This window comes from Stegodyphus dumicola, chromosome 10 (genome assembly GCF_044657685.1).
Source record: "Stegodyphus dumicola isolate Sdum_Otavi_A_Nest chromosome 10, ASM4465768v1".
NCBI classification, from domain to species: Eukaryota; Metazoa; Arthropoda; class Arachnida; order Araneae; family Eresidae; genus Stegodyphus; species Stegodyphus dumicola.
This window is the reverse complement of record NC_140777.1, coordinates 124426421-124440372: the sequence shown is the minus strand read 5'-3', so window position 1 is coordinate 124440372 and position 13952 is coordinate 124426421.

The window sequence follows — 13952 nt, the reverse complement described above, 5'->3', positions numbered from 1 at the left end:
AAGGAAGTATGACAGGATGTTTGATGTTAAATGCTAAAGATGAATTTCGAAGACGTCCTCCCCCCCGTAAGAGACCATCTTTATCTACGAATGGATACAAAGAACGTAGTTGGCTCTTCTTGAGTAAAGGTTTCTCTTCTTTAATACATTGTAAATCATCTTTGAAATGATGATTCTGAATCCAACGAGTAATGAAATTTTCTGCTACTCGAATCTCTAGAAATGTTAGCGGCATAAGGCAGCTGGAGTTAATGCCACTACGTGAAATGTTCTGAGTAACATGATGCTTCTTGCAATTAGTAATAAATCTTTGGCAGTAAGCCAGAATACGAACAATTTTACAACGCGAAGAATAATGCTCGAACAAATTAGCTAATAAATCATTCGATTCACGTATATGAGAAATAAAAATAGGATCAGATCTTTGTTCGGCCTTTACTTCAGTATCATCTTCAGATTTTAATTCATATTCAGGCCATTTTTCCTCTTCCTGACGCAACCATGGTGGACCATTCCACCACAAAGTACAATTTGGTAGGAGTTGAGGTTCAATACCACGAGAAGCAATGTCTGCAGGATTCTGTTTAGAGGGAACATGATTCCAATATTTAATAGGTATCACTTCTATGATTTGAGATGTTCTGTTTGCCACAAAAGTTTTCCACTTACGTGGATGAGCTGATAGCCAAGACAGAACTACCTTGGAATCCGTCCACGCAAAGATTTCAAAATCAAACTTCTTTAAAATGTTCAATAGAGATCGCATTAATCTGGTCAACAAATACGCAGCACAGAGTTCTAATCGAGGAATGGATACTTGCTTTATAGGCGCGACTTTAGTCTTTGATACCAAAAGATTAACCTTAACCGTACCATTGCACCTTTGGCGACAGTAAATGGCTGCTGCATAAGCCTGCGAAGATGCATCAGAAAATCCATGTAGTTGGATAACACTGTCCGTTGTAAGTATGACACATCTCGGAATTTCACAATTATTGATTTGACTGAATGTCTCTTGAAATTTAAACCAATCATCTGAGATATGCCGGGGAACAACTGAATCCCAGTCGCCTTTAACTAACCATAGTTTTTGATAGAATATTTTAATCAATATAGTGCAAGGAGATAAGAGACCTAAAGGATCGAAAATGCGAGCAGATTCTGCTAATATGCGTCTTTTTGTTATAGGTGCGTTGATGTGCAGTGTAGCTTTAAAACTGAAGGTATCAGTAGTTGAATTCCAAAAAAGTCCTAAGACTTTCGAACTCGAATTAGGAGATATCTCAAAATCAGAATTCAATGAACAATGTTCCTTAAATTCAGTTAAGAATTCGACAGAATTTGAATTCCACTTCCTCAAATCAAAACCACGTGCATGTAAAATTGAAGATATTTTCTTGCATACAAATACTGCATCATTATCTGTATTTGCACCCGACAATAAGTCGTCCATATACATATCCTCTTGCAATATACGAGATACATCTGATTCCTCTTTAGACTCTAAAGCTATCTGCTTCAGACATCGAGTTACTAAAAATGAAGCAGAGGAAAGACCATAAGTAACTGTTTTCAACTTGTACGTGCGCATTTTATCACTGGAATTGTATCGCCAAAGTATTAATTGATAATTCTGATCTTCAGGGGCTACCATCACCTGACGATACATGTTCTCCACATCGGCTGTGAAAACAATTTTAGGAAATCGAAAATTAATCAAAATCTCAAAAATATCTCTTTGTAATTTCGGACCTACCCCTAAAAGAGAATTCAATGATATACCATTTTCAGATTTGCAGGATGTATCAAAAACTACTCTTAATTTTGTCGTTCTGCTAGAAGGTTTAATTACCGCATGATGAGGAAGATAAAACTTTTCTGTATCCGATCTGTTAGATAAATCATCATTAATCACAGTCATATGTCCTAACTGTTCATATTCACATATGAAATCTTTATACTGTTTTTCAAATTCCGGATTATCTTTGAATTTTCGTTCCATGGAACGCAACCTAGAAATTGCTGCCGGTTTTGAATCACCCAACTTCAAATGCGATTTATAAAATGGAAGTTTTACAACAAATCGCCCATCTATCTGAATTAACAGTATGAGTTTTTTGAAAATGTGATTCACAAAATTGTTCCTCAGGTGTCAGAAATTCCTTCTTCCCAACATCGACAATATCCTCCATTTCCCAGAAATGTTTAAGTTCGTAATCAATATTTATATTATCCTCTAATTTTATGAAATGTGCATTTGCTGTTTTTGGGCCTTCCATATTATTTCCGACCTTCCCAGCAATCACCCAACCGAAAATTGTATTTTGAGCTACAGGCTCATTTTTCGAACCATATATTTGGCCACATCTTAAAACTGAGAAAAAATAATCAGCTCCTAAAATCAAATCAATTTCTTTGGGTTGAGCAAAATTCGGATCCGCTAACGGAATAGATTTAATGTATTCTATATGCTTTACATTAATCACTTGTTCCGGCAATGGCAAAGTTAACCTATCCAAAATGTATGCGTTAACATCAATTACTTCATTATTTATCTTTGACCGAACTTTAAAATCAACAAGACCACGAGTTGTGGAAGCTGGCACTCCGCCAATTCCACGCAAAAGTAACCTTTTATTTGTTCTTTTTAATCCTAATCTTCAGAAATAAACGAACTTTCACTTCCGGAATCCAATAATAATTTAATTTCGATAGCTTCGCCACTGGATGAAAATGCGAGTGCGAGAACTGTAGACAAAATCGCCGAGTTGCAATTTTGAATCGTATTACTGACAACTACCTGACCTTGACCTTCGCATGATTCATTCGAAATTCGCTCTGGAGTGTTTTCGTTTTCATTTGGCGCTTTTAAAAGCTGTACGTTGTTAGCTTTAATATCTTCATGCAACAAACTATTATGTGTTTTTGAATTACACAAATTACACTTTAACTGTGAATTACAGTTTTTGATTAGATGTGAATTTAAACATAAAAAACACAATCCTCGTTTTTTCATAAAGTTCTTTCTAGCAATAACATCCAAATTCTTAAATTTAACGCATTTATATAACGCATGAAGTCCGTTACATTTCGAACATTTAGTATTACTAAATTTAGAATTCTGTAATGTTTTAGAACTAACATTACTATTTTTATCAACGACTTTAGCTTCCGCTTCTTTATTTGTGATAATTTCGAGAGAAGAACACCTTAAATTTAAAAATTCAAAAATTGATTCCAATGTAGGAAAATCATCTTCCGCTGTTTTCTGTGCCCATAACTTTCGAGTTTCTGAATCTACCTTTTGAACCAACGTAAATATTAACCATGGATCCCTAGAAGTTGCTTTGTCACCAAGAGCTTTTAAACCTCTGATAACTTCATCGGAAGTATCAGCTAATTGCCGTAAATTAACATTATCAACCTGTGAAATACATTTTTGATCCATAAATGTTTTAATTAACGATTGTACGATTTGTTTCTTTTTATCGTACCTAGCGAGCAATTTTGCCCAGGCTTCTTCATAAGAATTATTTGATAACGGAATATGTTTAATTATAGAAGCTGGTTCATCAGCAAGTGATCCGATTAAATACTGAAATTTCTGTATATTCGATAAAGGAGTATTATGCACTGTTGCAACAAACAAATCTTTAAAATTCATCCAGTCGTTAAAGTTACCCGAAAAAATAGGAATATTCAACTTAGGTAACTTAAAGTTACTAACATTAGAATTCCCTGTAACATTTGGCAAATTAGCCGCATTTAATACATCTAATAAATTTTGATACTGAAGTTTCAAACTAAAATACTTCGATTCAAAATCTTCAATTTCTGACTGTTCTTCTGGTAATTGGGCATCAAATTTATCAAAATCTGAATAAATCCTTTCTAAGCGCTCCAGATGCAAAATTACTTCATTTTTAGATAAATCGGAAGAAATAGTATTCTGAAGCCTTGTGAAGGCCGCTTTTGCCCTACCACGCAATCTAATGACAGTAGCTTGATCCATAATAAGTAATCGAAGTATTCAAGTTCAAAATCAAAATCAATGCAAAATAGATATAAAACTTCAAGAATCAAATTTAGATGTAAATCGAACTAAAAAATCATCACTTATCTGTATTTTAACTGCTGACGAATTCTTGATATGATCTCGTCGGCGTGCCTCCAAATGATGTTTACCACCTCGTATTAGAATGGCGCCGACATGGATGACGCAGTTTCGACTTTGATTATACTTAATAAATTCAGTCACTCTCGGTCTATTTCAACCAAACTGAATACATTTAATAATATAACATTCACACGTAAACATTTAGTAATAATTCAGGAGTACAGATAAGCATAAAATAATAATTACAACCGTTACAGGCCAGCTACGCTTTTAGCGACCGAATCCTACGAACGACAAATCTCAAAAGCATGTTGCCAACGCAGGGCAACGAAAAGGTAGAAATTAATTCGATAGGCGTGGCAGTGAACATGGTATCATAGGCTCTCTTATGTTTTTGTTCTGGTATTCATTACATATAGAACATTTTGAAATTTTATCTTCTATATACTTGTTCATAAGTGGCCAAAACAAAACATCTCTAGCTCTTTTCTTACATTTTTCTATACCAAAATGACCCTCATGAATTAAATTTAACGTTTCCTTTTGCATAGATAATGGAATAATTACCCTTCCTCCTTTAAAAAACAAGTCATTTTCCATTGTCAACTCATCTCTGTAGTCCCAAAATACTTTGACTTGAGGTTCTACCTGATGTTTCCTTTCTGGCCAGCCTCTCATAATATATTTCTTTAAGCACTGTAGTGTAGCATCACATTCACTTTCTTTCTTCAATTCATAAATTTTGTCATCAGATGCTGGAATCAGTGTACAAATTTCTGTATCTTCATCATTATCTTCTTCTGTTGTATTCAAATATGCTCTACTCTCCCCTTTTTGTATCGTACATCTAGATCATATTTTTGTAAATTTAACAGCATTCTTTGCAATCGCTGTGGTGCTTTAAAAAGAGGTTTCTTAGTTATACTTTCTAATGGTCGATGATCAGTTTCAACTGTAATACGTTTGCCATATATATATTGATGAAATTTAGAACATCCAAAAGTAATAGCTAAAAGCTCTTTTTCTATCTGAGCATAATTTTTCTGACTTTTTGTTAGAGCTCTGGAAGCATAAGCAATTGGTTGGTTTTCTTGTAGTAAAACAGCACCTAATCCTTCAGAACTTGCATCTACTGAAAGAGTTACATCCTGATTAACACCATAGAATTTTAATACGGGTGCTTTTGCAATCAATTCTTTAAGTGTTTCGTAAGCTTTTTGATGCTTTTCAGTCCAGTGCCAGAGAACATTTTTCTCAAGTAACTGTCTTAATGGTGCAGTAATAATAGTTAAGTTAGGAATAAATTTGGCTAAATAATTAATCATTCCCAAAAATCTTTGTAGCGAAGGCCCATCTGTAGGTTCTGGCATTTTAACAATTGCTTTCACTTTAGAAAAATCAGGTTTTAGACCATTTTCACTTAACTCGTGCCCTATATAATTCACACGATTAGCTTTTATTTTACATTTAGCCTTATTGAACTTCAAATTATTTTCTCGTGCTCTCTGGAGTACTTTTTTAAGTCGTAGCTCATGTTCCTTTTCATTAGATCCCCACATTAAGATATAATCTATAATACATTCAACGCCTTCTAGACCTTCTATTATTTGGCTTAATTTTCTTTGGCAAATTTCTGGAGCTGAACATATGCCAAAAGGTAATCTTTTAAATTTGTATCTGCCAAAAGGTGTATTGAATGTACACAAATTACTACTTTCTTCGTCAAGCTGGATTTGCCAAAAAGCACTATTAGCATCTAAAACAGAAAATATTTTTGCGTTAGGCATTCTAGTGACAACTTCGTCAATGGTTAACATTGGATAATATTCTCGTTTTATAGCTTTATTTAAATCTCTAGGATCTAAACATATTCTAATTTTGTTCGGTTTGACAACTGTGACCATTGAATTTACCCATTCAGTTGGTTCTCTTACTTTCTCAATAACATTTAAATTTTACATTCTTTGTAATTCTTTCTTAACTTTATCACGTATAGTTATGGGTATTTTTCTTGGAGGATGAATGACTGGTGTTACATCTTGTTTTAAGTGGATTTTATATTCTCCATTCAAACAACCTAAGCCTTCAAATACATCTTTGTATTCCTCCAGTAAGTCTTCAGTGTAAACAGACATTACTTTCTGAATCAAACCTAGTTGCAAACATGATTTTAATCCTAATATAGAAGGTACTTCTTTGTCAATAACTTGGAATTCCACAACATAATTATTTTTTCCATATTGGCAGTTAAGTACTACTTTTCCTAAAGTATCCATTTTATTCCCAGAAAATGTAACTAATCTTTTAATTTCAGACTTCTGTATCGGAACATTTAGCAATTTCACTTTGCTTTTAGAAATAACATTGCACATTGCTCCAGTATCTAACTGCAAATTTAGTTTACTTTTATTTACATTAACATCAACAGTCCATTTCTCTTCCTTGTTATCTGAATTAAGGTTTAATGTGCCAACATAAAATTCTAACTCTTCCTCACAGTCATGATTTATTAATTTAATTTGTCTATCTTTTTTGTTTACCTTGACTGCTTCATTTTTTATTATATAGCTTTTACACTGATTCGCGAAATGATTTACCTTTTTACATTTATGACAGATTTTTCCATATGCTGGACACATTCGATACTCATGAGATGTTCCATATTTAGAACAAACTTTTGTCTTCTGTTTATCGGTATTTACCTCTTTGTAGGTATTCTTATTATGTTTACTTAGTAGTTTTTTTTTCACTAAGTTTACAGCAGTTTCCTCATCTTTTATTATTTTCAATTGATGTGCATTTATTTCAGCAGATCTGCATATATCAAGAGCTTTTTCTAATGTTAATTCTGTTTCATGTAACAATCTTGCTCTCACTACATCATCTTTAATACCACAAACAATTTTATCCTTTATTAAACTATCCGTTAATAGTGCAAACTCGCATGTTCTAGCTTTATTTCGAAGGTCAGTTACGTATTCATCTATGGTTTCTGACTCGGTTTGATTTCTAGTAAAGAATAAATGTCTTTCATATGTAATATTTTTCTTAGGAATACAATATTCCGTAAATTTTGTTTTAATTTCACTTAATTTAATTTCTTTAGCCTCTTCTATAGAAAATGTGTTATATAAGTATTTGGACACCTGCGATAGAAAAGAAAAACTAACTTTATTCAAAATCAATAGTTGGTAGAGCCTCCACGAGAGGTAATTACAGCGTGGACCCTCCGGGGAATACTTTCCACAAGTCTTTGTATGACAGCTAGTGGTATTTTTTCCCACTCGGCTTGGAGAAGACATAGAAGTTCCTTCACCGATTTTGCACGGGTAGTGCACCCCTGAATTCGGCGATGCAACTCGTCCCAGAGGTTCTCGATAGAGTTCAGGTCTGGACTCTGGGCAGACCAGTCCATTCGATGAACTCCATTGGTACCATACCAAGCCTTGGTTAACGTCGAAACATGACAACTGGAATTGTCGTCCTGAAAGTAACAGGGGCCCAACCCGTAAAACTGCCACAACGTAGGAAGCACATTGTGATCCAAAATAGTGCAGTAGGCATCGGAGTTGAGCTTACCATGAATGGGGACCAAGGGTCCCAGCCCATACCAGAGGAAACACCCCAGACCATAATTCCACCTCCGCCGAACTTGACTGTTGGCACAATGCATACAATGCATTCTAGCAGGAGACGTTCTCCAGGTAGACGCCAGACCCAGACCCTGCCATCCAAACGGTAAAGGGTGAACCTTGATTCGTCGCTCCAAAGAACCCGTTTCCACTGATCTAGGGTTTAATTTCGATGTGGTTTGCACCATATTAACCGAGCAGCGCGAACTTTGTGATCAAAGGCGTATGGGCAGCAGCACGACCATGAAAACCAAGCAGATGTGCTTCCTTACGGATGGTATTCATTGAAACAATACTTCCGGATGTCTGTTGAAACTCCTCGCGGATGAGGGCCATCGGTTGGGTGTGGTTCTTCCGAATTTCTCTGGACAGCACTCGTCGGTCTCTATCTCCCAGTTTCGTTGGTCTGCCGACTTGGGCACATTCCGACAATCACCGCTCACCTTCCACTTCTTAATCACATAGGCCACTGTCGATTTTGGGTACTTCAGACCGCTAGATATGTCCCTTAAGGATTGGCCACATTTGTGATACCCGATAATTATACCTTTCTCGAAATCAGAAAGCTCCGAACTGCGAGGCATCTTGCATGCGACTAAAGCCGATGCTGTTTCCTACGCGATATATAGCGGCGGAGTCCGTGACGTACCTTAGGACCGCAGATATCGTCATTCGCATAGGTGTCCAAATACCTATTGGTAATCAGTATATTTCAAGACCACGAATTCCTATTACAGGAAGAAAAGTATTAACTCTTACCTTCTCTTCTTTATTATGTAATCCACTAGCTACTTCATATATTTCAAATGATTGCAGCCATCTCTGCCAATTCGAAGCTAGATTTCCATCAAATTTCATCGGCTCTGGTGGTTTTAAACTTTCCATTTTGAAAGCAAAATTTTCCTGACACCGTATATTATTATGAGGGTACACTTTTAGCTTTTAAAAACTATTTATTTACAATCTTAGAATATATAATCACAAAGAACTACAATACCAGCATAGTTCTATTTTTCATGTCTGTATCCAGTGTTGTCAATTACAAGTTACAAAATATTAAATGTTACCATTTAAAAATTATTAAATATTACAATGTCCACCCCGAGTCTTTGGATATGTGTAAGAATGTCTCTGATTTTGGCCCTAAAGTGTCTGTTTTATTACGTATTTCTTTAATGGTATTAGATTGTTGCAGGGGGGGGCAAGAGCGATGCGTAGTGCAGGGAGAAAATTATGCCAAATACGCATGACGTCATGTGGGTGACAGCATTAGTTCTTGGCGTTTGTTTACTTTCGTTGCATCAACAGTTTGATTTGATTTGTTTTGTTAATTTGCTATTATACCTAGGCGGAAGTGGCAAATTGTGCTATAGCGTTGTGTCAGAATTATACACGTTAATACGTTTTTTTGGCGGAAAACACTCTTTACAACCAGATAAACTAACTATTTTTTTAATGAATTTATGTAGTTTTCATACATAACTGTGATGTAATTTTACATTTATTTTTCATTTTACTGCTATTTTACATTTAAATTGAAAACTTTCTCATTTTAAATAATTTTTTATCATAATCTTCATTTTGTGTATGAGACTTACATCGTAGTGAGATATTTAAACTCAGTGTTATGTTTACCAATACTGAATACTTGAATGATTAGTTAATAAATTCGCTTATCCAACTTCATTCACATGTTTTGGTTACTTTCTTTTACATGTTTTGGTTACTTTACAAACGTAATTCTATGTATTGAAGCAGCGTCTGGGTTAAGCATTGCGAACTAAGTAAACTGATACGTACCTCACCGTGAGGAAAGAACAATTTCTCGACCACACTATGATGCAAACATCGAATGAATGAGTGACATATTTCATTCAGTGTTATTTAACTGATGCATACAGGTATGTGTGATGTAATTTAATTGATATAACTAAGTGAACTTAGACATGCTTGACCCTGAAGAAAACCAAATCTATGTATTTTGCTGGAATACAAATAGCGAAAGATTAAGTAAGATAATGTCTTCAGTGTTATTTAACTGCTGCATATGTTTTAATTTTGATTCCATATAATTTGTTTTTATTTATAAGAGAAAGACAAATAATTAAATACTGAGCCCTATTTTGAGTATAACAAAAGAATTTTAAGAAACAGCCTGATATAAATACATTAGTAATTAAAAATATTTAATTTGAATACAGGATGAATTGAGATTAAAATATAGGGCAAGTTTATTAGTTTTATTATTGTGCATTTATGTGTAAGAAATATATTTTAATTATTCCATTTTCAATGTATGGAGGGAAGAACAGGGCGTGAAAATCAAAGATTGTTTGCTATAGCAAATAAACACGCCAGGATAAATATTATATGCAGTGCTTAAATTTTGCCGGTACTTCTTAATTTTTAAGATAAATTACAATTCTAGCCAGAGCGCACCGGAGCCCTAGATAAGATGAGTCATTAGGTTAATTGGAAGCAGAAAAGATGAAAAACATGCAACCGCCTTCGCCGGGAATCGAACCACGGACCTCTGAAATACCGGCTCAGTGTGCAGAACCTCTATACCACGAAGGCACGCTAGGGAAGTGTGAGAAATACCTTATATACTCCCCTTTTTAAAGGGCGACTAGGGCTTTAGGGAACCTAGTCGCCAAATCCTGGGTGCGGAGAATCATCATCCACAACCCTCTTAGTTCGAGTGCCACTTGTAGAGTCATTAGGTTAATTGGAAGCAAGAAAAGATGAAAAACATGCAACCGCCTTCGCCGGGAATCGAACCACGGACCTCTGAAATACCGGCTCAGTGTGCAGAACCACTACACTACGAAGGCACGCTAGGGAAGTGGGAGAAATACCTTATAAGCTCCGGTACTTCTTTTTATAAAACTGAACTACAATTTCAAGAGAAAAAATTTAGAATTCCTAACATTTTAATTTTTCTTTTTACATTTTATTTAATTTTAATTATTTCATTACTTTAATTATTTCAATAAATAATATTTAATTAATTATCTAATAATTATCAATTAAATAATATTTAATTAATTATCTAATAATTATCAATTAAATTATAATTAATTAATTATTGATTAAACAGCAATTTATAAACATTAATTAAATAGCTATTAATTAATTTGATAATAATTAACTATTTAATTTTAAAATTATTAATGAGTTTAATAGTCATATTATTTATTTATTTACTTCTGTTGTTCTTTGCTGACGGTCTTCCATAGGGTCCCGGCATTTGTAATTTTAGAAATTAAGCCCTGGTTATATAGAAATCTTAGGAGTGTGAGGGATTTTAAGAGTGTTTTAGATAATACTGAAAATATATACACTTCTGCTGAAATCTGAAGTGAATCAGTATAAGTAAGTGACTTTAAAAGAATGTGATAAGTCTATTTAAAAGTATAAGGATGTGATATTAAGAAATTTGTAGAATTTTAGGGTAATTAAATATGAATTTGTTGATGTGAATCTTTTTATATATATTTTTGCTTATGTAATTTTAACTGAAAATCACAATCATATATATCTCTGATGGAATGTCAAAATTCATTTGTATTAAAAAAAATGCATGAGCAATGAAAATAAATTGGAAAATATTTTTTATTATGTTATTATCATGGTTTTAGCAGTTATACCTTCATGTATTCTATTCAAAAAGATATGCAGACAATACAGCACAAATATATTGGAAAATACCTCGTTTTACAACATTTATGTCCCTTAATTAACCTAAATATCGTTTTTCATTTTCTAATGCTTTCCTTTAAGGAAAGGATATAATGTTTACAATTATTTTGAGCATTCGTACGAATTCTGTGCATAAAATAAACACTCGCTTTAACAAAATGCTTAATCAGAAAGTATATACCCGGTATTTCCGGTATATTATTATAGTTCCCACATATTAAAAGGATCATTTTGCTTTAGTTTACATTTTTCCCATTATCAAAATCATGTAGCAAACGCGCCGACCCATATGTCTTGTCAACCGGGTGACGTCACTACCAGCAACCAATGGCACGCTTTTTCCGTTCCTGGCCTAACCTTTAATATTAAAGAACCTTGAGATTGTTGTTAGGCTTAATCAGATGTTTGCCGTCTGTTAGATTACAGTAAAAAAATGTAATGATTAGGGTCACCCCACGCAAGAGGTCTTTACGTAAAGCCATAAAAATTATGAAAGAAATTGTTTACCGTTAGAAGAGAATGAAAGACACTGATCTTGCGATAAAAATAAAAACAGTTAAGATCCACTCTAATGAATGTGATACTTTCACCACAGTCTAGAAATGGTAGCGGCATAAAGCAACTGGAGTTACTATCGCTGCGCGAAATACTTTGAGTAATAAGATGCTTCTTGCAATTAGTAGTAATAAATCTTTGGCAGTAAACCAGAATGCGAATAATCTTGAAACGAGAAGAATAATGTTCGAACAAATTAACTAATAAATCATTCGATTCATGAGAAATAAAAACGGGATCAGGTCTTTGTTCAACCTTTACTTCAGTATCATCTTTAGATCTTAATTCCTATTTAAGCCATTTTTCCTCTTCCCGATGGAGCCAGGGTGGACCCTTCGACCACAAAGTACAATCTAGTAGGAGATGATGTTCAATACCACGAGAAGCAACGCATGCAGGATTTTCTTTAGATGGAACATGATTCCAATGTTTAATAGGTATCACTTCTATGATCGGAGATGTTCTGTTTGCAACAAAAGTTTTCCACTTACGTAGATGAGCGAATAGCCAACACAAAACTATTTTGGAATCCGTTTAAGCATAAATTTCAAAATTAAACTTCTTTAAAGTGTTCAAAAGTGATCGCATTAATCTGGTAAACAAATATGCGGCACAAAGTTCCAATAGAGGAATGGATACTTGCTTTATAGGCGCGAATTTAGTCTTTGATACCAAAAGATTAACCTTAACCGTACCATTGCATTTTTGGCGACAGTAGATGGCTGCTGCATAGGCCAGCAAAGAAGCATCACAAAAGTCATGTAGTTGAATAACACTGTCCATTGTAAGTATGGCACATCTCGGAATTTCACAGCTATTGATTTGACTGAATGTCTCGTGAAATTAAAACCAATCATCTGAGATCAAACCAATCATTCAGTTAAGTTTTAAATTAAAAATTAGAACAGTTGTAGGTCAGCTATGTTCTAGCGACCGAATTATACCGAAGACAAATCAAAAGCGTGTTACCCAGCACAGGGCTATGAAAAGTATAAATTAATTCTAGAGGCGTAGAATTAAACAACCACAACAACAACAATAATAATAATAATAATAAAATTCTTTTTTGTGTGTGTGTGTGTGTCTTCCCGCATAAAATTATCGGCAGCATTAAGATTTCTGACCGTCTAACTGTGGAACAGATAAAAAACAAATAATTGTTTGACAATCAATTACAAGAATGAATATATTTTGATTATATTAATATTAACAATGAGTTTTGTATTTTACAGATGTAAGCAATCTGGGAAGATTTATTTATTTATTTTAACTAATAGCTAATTTTTAGTTAAAGCAACTTTCCTTTTTCATTCTCCTTTTCACCCAAGTTTTCCTGACAGAATGTTAATGAGTTAGCGCACGTTTATTCAAATCAAAGGAGAAAGAAGTGCTTTTTTAAGAGAAAATTTAGGAAGTTTATTTTAGAGCGTATTATGTCTGCTTGAAGACCACGTTGTTACTTTGACTTAATAGCGATCTGATTCTCTGGCGTTGAGTGCTTTTATCCATTAGGCTTGTTCCGCCGGTTTCTACGAGTCAAAGCCTTCCTGCATGAATAAATTATCCTGTGAGCCGTTAGGCTAGTTTAATTATGTTTTATTTTACGTTCAACTTTATTTGTTTAAGTTAAGCCAGAAGTGTTGACTTATGTAAACCCAAGGGGGGTCGTCTGTGAAACTCTGTGTGACTGAATAAGGGGTCATTCACAGCCTTCTTCTGACTTTGTCTGTATCCTTAGACTTGAGGATAATTCCTCGACAGTCTTTCTACAGCTCATTAGTTTATGTTGGCATAGAATACGAGACTGTATAAATCGACTGTTATTTTTTAAACTATTTATGTATTATTTGTATTTTTTTTGTGTGCTCTTGTCATTACGGATTATGAATATACGAATAATTCAGTAATGTACAAATATTTAGAATACCGAATGTACGTACCAATAT